Here is a 6,502-nt window from a genome sequence, read left to right as displayed (position 1 = left end):
AACTACTGAAGCCCGCGTGCCTAGAGCCCGTGCTCCACAACAAGAGAAGCCACCGCAATGAGAAGCCCGCGCACCGCAGCGAAGAGTAGCCCCAGCTCGTGGCAGCTAGAGAAAGCCCGTGCGCAGCAATGAGGACCCAACGCAGCCAAAAATAAATGAATAAATAAATTTACTTTTTAAAAAAAAGGAACACAGGGGGCACTTCCCTGGTAGTCCAGTGGGTAAGACTTCTTGCTCCCAATACTGGGGGCCTGGCTTTGATCCCTGGTCGGGGAACTAGATCCTGCATGCATGCCGCAACTAAAAGATCCCGTGTGCAGCAACTAAGACCCAGTGCAGCCTAAATAAATAAATAAATAAATATTTTAGAGTTAAAAAAAAAAATAGCCTGCTTATATTAAAAAAAAAAAAAAAGGAACACGGAAAGGATTTTCTCTTTTGAACCTTTGACATTATTTTGTGAGCACATGATACTTGAAGTTGCCACAGTTATCTTGTGACCACAACTGCACAGATATGAGGGCAAAAGCTAACATTCCCAGCCTAACAGAACAGAAAGATGCAAAGAACCTGGGTCCTGGATAGGATGTTGAGCCCCTCAATAACTAGTCCTGAAACCTCTCTCCCTCTGGATTTTTCATCATGTGAGATAATAATCCTTTTATTGTTGGGTCATTTTGAGTTGGGTCTTCTATTGCTTCCTGCCAAAAGTATTCTAACTAATATAAAAGCCTCATGCAATAGTTCATAGAAGCGTTTAGTGAAATAATAAAAATATTAAAACTCTTAAAATTGTATAATCCCCTTTCCAGTGCAATCACTGGCCTGGGAGAGTAAAGATTCCACGCCTCCCTTCCTTTCTTTGGTTTTTGGCCTTCCTCTGTCTGCAGTGCCTGGTCAACCAAACTGATCTGCTGCTTCCTTTCAGTCTTTCCAGGAGTCTTGGATGGACTTAAGCCACAGATTAAAAGCACACAGAAAACGTCTGCAGGCCTGAAAAACCTTCTTCCCTTTTACATGCAGCGGTGAATGGAGCCATAGCCTGATCTGTGGATCAGAAGACATAGATACCTTCTGATACAGAAGACCAAGGAGGCCCACTCTGGAAGAACCAGCCAGAAGGAGCTCAGCCCCGGGGCAGTCCCAAATCTTCCAGAGCCTAAGGAGCTTTGAGCTGCCCTTGCAGACAAGGGGGTGGCACTGGGGGACTCTTGGGAGAGGGACCAGGCCAGGTTCTGGGGGCTCCAGGGTATGAACAGGGGTCATTTGACCAGTTATTCTCTTGTGTGGGGGGCCCTTGGATCCTTGAAAGGAAAAAGCCTGAGCGGCTTTTTCTCCTTCTCTGGCCCATTTGGTTTCTTTTACTCTCCCCCACTGCTCCCCTCTCTCCCCACCCTCATCTTCTCCCTCCACTTCCATTTCTCCCTTCCCTCTCTCACTCATCTCCTCCTTCCCCATCCTCATTTCCTCCATCACCTCCTTCCCCTCCGGCCAGGTGCCAACACAACAGTGTGTGGCGGAGAGAATTCACCTGGAGAGTGAGACAACATCTAACAGATGCTGACAATTGGCCCTCAATGGCTGGGAGATCCACAGGCTCTGAAAACTCTGAAAGCTTGGGCCCAGCCAGACCCAGCTGTCAGATGAGCACCTGTGTGGCCTGCAGGCAGAGGGCAGACAGGGCCATTTGTAGGGCATCAGACTCTTTGAACTTGTCTGTTCAGCTGCCACCTGGCCTCTCCCTGCAGGAGGTGGGGGGAACGTAGATGGCAGAGTGTTATGATTGCAAAAAGGAGTCTCCTGGTGGCTGGTCTGAGGGGCAGGAGCCCTGTCCTGTCTCATCTCAGGCATGAGCATGCGCTCAAGAGATTCGTATCAGGCACAGTCTCTTATAAGAGACCTGCAGAATCAAGCGGAGACCAGGATGAGAAGCCCGGGTTCTATTCTAATAAGCGCTGTGACTAACTCTGCTCCTTCTCGGTCACACTTACCCAGTAGCCAGACCACTGCCTTGCACCATAACGATATCGAGGACAATGGAACTAACCCACTAGAAGGAAGGTTGTGGACAATGTGACACTTCACCCCTAAATGCTCCTGCAGGCACCTCCTAAGAACAAGAACCTTCTCTTATACAACCGCATTCCCGTCCTCATACCTAAAAGCGGTAATAATCATTCCATAGCATATAATACACAAATTTCTCCAGTAGCCTTTTTCTTCTTCAAATCTAGGATCCAATTTAAGTTTGAACATTGAATTTAGTTGTTATATCTCTTAGTCTCTTGTCTAGAACAATCTCCCACTGTAGTGGGTTGACTGGAGGCCCCCCCCCAAAAAAGATATGTCCATATCCCAGAACCAGTGAATATGACCTTATTTGGAAAAAGGGTCTTTGCAAGATGTAGTTAAGGACCTTGAGATCGTCCTGGGTTACGAGGGTCCCCAAATCCAGTGACAATTTCTTTATAGGAAGGAAAGAGAAGACATAGACACAGAAGAGGAGAAGGTCATGTGAAGGCAGAGGCAGAGATTAGAACAATACAGCTGCAGCCAGGGATCTCCTGGAGCCACCAGAAGCTGGAAGAGGCAAGGAAGGATTCTCACCTAGAGGCTTTGGGAATATGCCTTACCAATATCTTGATTTTGGACTTTCAGTCTCCAGAACTGTGAAAGAATAAATTTCTATTGTTTTAAGCCACCACGTTTGTGGTAACTTCTTATGACATCCCTAGAAAACTAATACACTCACTTTTTAAAAAAATGGCTTTGACTTCTTAGAGCCTAGGAATCATCTGATAGAATGTCCCAAATCTGAAATTGTCTTCAGATTGACCCTTTAAAGTCATAAACCTGATCAAGTCATTCCTCTGCTTAAAACCCTCCAGTGGGGGCTTCCCTGGTGGCGCAGTGGTTAAGAATCCGCCTGCCAATGCAGGGGACACGGGTTCGAGCCCTGGTCCGGGAAGATCCCACATGCTGCGGAGCAACCAAGCCCATGCGCCGCAACTACTGAGCCTGCGCTCTAGAGCCCACGAGCCACAACTACTGAGCCCATGCACCACGACCACTGAAGCCTGCATGCCTAGAGCCCGTGCTCTGCAACAAGAGAAGCCACCGCGATGAGAAGCCTGCGCATTGCAACGAAGAGTAGTCCCCGCTCACCGCAACTAGAGAAAGTCCATGCACAGAAATGAAGACTCAACACAGCCAAAAATAAATAAATAAAATAAATTTATTAAAAATAAATAAATAAATAAAAATAAAATAAAACCCTTCAGTGGCTTTTCATTGCATTTAAAATCAGCTATAGGGACTTCCTTGGTGGTCCGTGCTCCCAATGCAGGGGGTCCAGGTTCGATCCCTGGTCGGGCAACTAGATCCTGCACGCGTGCCGCAACTAAGAGTCCACATGTCACAACGAAGATCCCGAGTACCACAGCTAAGACCTGGTACAGCCTAGATAAATAAATAAATAAATAAATAAATAAATATTAAAAATAAATAAATTTATTTTAAAAATAAATTTAAAAAATAAGCTATAAACCCTTTCCTCTGATTTAGAAAGCCTGTGGTCTGACTCCTCCCCACTCCTCTCACGTCACCTTCCCTTCTCTCCTCCCAGCCATCTCACTCCAGCCTCACCTTTCTACAGTCCCGCAAACATGCCAAGTTCATCCCAGACTTATCCCTGCCCAGGTGACAACCAAATACAATTCTTTATCTTTGAGTCCTGGATCAGGCGAAAACAGCTATGAAGGACATTATTGGGATCATTGTAGGGTTAGGGAATATGAATATAAACTATATATTAGATAACACTGTTGTATCAATGTTAAGTTTCTTGGGGGGTTAATAGTACTGTGGTTATATAGGAAAATGTCCTTATTCTTATGAGATGCATGCTGAAGTACTTAGGGGTAAGACATAATGTCTGGAAATTACTTTCAAAGGAACTGTGGCAAAATATTAACAACTGGTAATTGTTATACCCTGGGAAAAGATATATTGGTGTCGATAGCAATATTCTCTTTTTTAAAAATAAATTTATTTATTATTTATTTTTGGCTGCGTTGGGTCTTCGTTGCTGTGCGCGGGCTTTCTCTAGTTGCGATGAGTGGGGGCCCCTCTTCGTTGAGGTGCGTGGGCTTCTCACTGCGGTGGCTTCTCTTGTTGCAGAGCACGGGCTCTAGCACACCGGCTTCAGTAGTTGTGTCACTCAGGCTCAGGAGTTGTGGCGCACGGGCTTAGTTGTCCCGTGGCATGTGGGATCTTCTCGGACCAGGGCTCGAACCCGTGTCCCTTGCATTGGCAGGCGGATTCTTAACCACTGCACCACCAGGGAAGTCCCAATATTCTCTTGACTTTTCTCTGGGTTTGAAAATCAAAATAAAATGGCAGGGGGGAGGGGGAAGTGGACAATTTAAAGAAAAAAATCAATCCAGGTATGCTCAGATTTTTTTTTTAAGATTTTTTTTTTTGATGTGGACCATTTTTAAAGTCTTTATTGAATTTGTTACAATATTGCTTCTGTTTTATGTTTTGGTTTTTTGGCAGCGAGGCATGTGGGATCTTAGCTCCCCGACCAGGGATCAAACCAGTACCCCCTGCATCAGAAGGCAAAGTCTTAACCACCGCCAGGGACGTCCCTGCTCAAATTTTCATGTGCATTAAAAATCACCTAGGAAGTTTGTTAAAATGCAGAATTCTAGGGATTCAGAAGATCTAGGTGGAGCACTGAAATCTGCTTTTTAATGGGCCCCCAGGTGATTCTGAGTCAGGTCTCTAGGCCACACCATGAGGAGGAAGGTTCACTTAGCATCCTGTGGCCATAAGCTGCTCTCCTGTTCTCCAGTTGACCAGTAACTGTTCGGAAGGGTCAGGCAGGCAGATGGATGGAGATGCAATTTTACAGTGAGGGCAGGACAGGAGATTGTGGACAGAGTAGAGGATAAGGGGGGAGTTGAGGACAGATTTTGCCTCCTTCCCTGGCTTTGGGCTTCTGGGGGTGCAGAGGAGGTTCCTAGAGCCCAGGGGAAGAATGAAATCAGGGCTCAGAAGTCCTAATACCAGTGCTGCTATTCTATTTTACACACTCTTGGATAATTCTCCTCTTTATTTTATTTATTTATTTATTTTAAAGAATAGGGAAGTGCTTCTTTTTTTAAAACTGTTATTTATTTGGCTGTGTCGGGTCTTCGTTCCAGCATCCAGGATCTTTAAAATTTATTTATTTTATTATTTATTTATTTTTGGCAGTGTTGGGTTTTCGTTGCTGCGTGTGGGCTTTCTCTAGTTGCGGTGAGCGGGGGCCACTCCTCGTTGTGATGCGCAGGCCTCTCATTGCGGTGGCCTCTCTCATTGCGGAGCACGGGCTCCAGGTGCGCGGGCTTCAGTAGTTGTAGCGCATGGGCTCAGTAGTTGCGGCTCACGGGCCCCAGAGCACAGGCTCAGTAGTTGTGGCGCACGGGCCCAGCTGCTCCGCGGCATGTGGGATCTTCCCGGACCAGGGCTCAAACCCGTGTCCCCTGCATTGGCAGGCGGATTCTTAACCACTGCGCCACCAGGGAAGTCCCAGGATCTTTAGTTGCAGCATGCGGACTCTTAGTTGCGGCATGCACGATCTATTTCCCTGACCAGGGGTCGAACATGGGCCCCCTGCATCAGGAGCGTGCAGTCTTAACCACTGGACCACCAGGGAAGTCCCCTCATCTTTAAAAAGGAGGTCATAATAAATAGTTTTGGAGCATCCCCCAAATTCCAATGTTCCTGAGCCTTGAGTGTTAAAACTCAATAAACGTGGATGGATTCAGACTGCAGACATGTCATTCTAGCATCTGGCCAGAAGGTGGCAGCAACACACCTCTCTATTTTCCTGACACGACAACCACGGGAAAAATTTTTTCAGGTGCCTCTGGGTTCTCTTCAGTTTACCCAACAGCTGTTTGACTTAGGTCCTGTGCTAGACACCACAGACACAAAAGTGAATAAGATCTGATGGCTGCCCTCAAATATCATATTGTCAGGGAGCAGGAGAGTCAGACATATAAACAGATTACTAGTTTACTAGCTGTGTGACGTTGGGCAAGTTGCCTAACCTCTCTGTGCCTCAGTTTCTCCCACTGTAAAATGGGAATAGTAGTAGTACCTATGTCATAGGGTTATTGTGAGGATTAAAAATGATAACACGTGTAAAATGCTTAGCATAGTGCTTGGCACATAGGAAATGTTAGCTATTGCTATATTATACAGTGAGAGAAGTGATGCGATGGAGAAGATACCCAGGGTGCCCCCTAACAGGGATGAGTGGAGCCCCCAAATGGAGATAATGGGGAAAGGATTCCACGCCAGTGGAGCCACTCTGTCAATAGGGACCCTGCAGCCAGACCAGCCTGGGAGAGCCCACCTTGAATGGAGCTGGACTCCTTCTGGCTGGGGCTCATCTGGGATCCTGCAGGCCCAGAACACAGAACACCAGCAGGCCCTGACCAACCAGGACGTG

General features: G+C 46.6%; 1 long non-coding RNA gene across 1 annotated transcript; it reads left to right on the top strand.

Annotated features, from left to right (window-relative positions):
* The first annotated feature begins 994 nt into the window (after positions 1-994).
* LOC309641489 lies at positions 995-3,494 on the top strand. Its single transcript, XR_014252633.1, has 2 exons — positions 995-2,167; positions 2,473-3,494. It is a non-coding gene; the product is annotated as an uncharacterized lncRNA (long non-coding RNA).
* The last annotated feature ends 3,008 nt before the right edge of the window (positions 3,495-6,502 follow it).

This window comes from Balaenoptera physalus (genome assembly GCF_965194825.1).
Source record: "Balaenoptera physalus genome assembly, chromosome: 13".
NCBI classification, from domain to species: domain Eukaryota; kingdom Metazoa; phylum Chordata; class Mammalia; order Artiodactyla; family Balaenopteridae; genus Balaenoptera; species Balaenoptera physalus.
The sequence above is the reverse complement of the archived record's forward strand: the minus strand, read 5'-3'. Positions and strand labels throughout refer to the sequence as shown.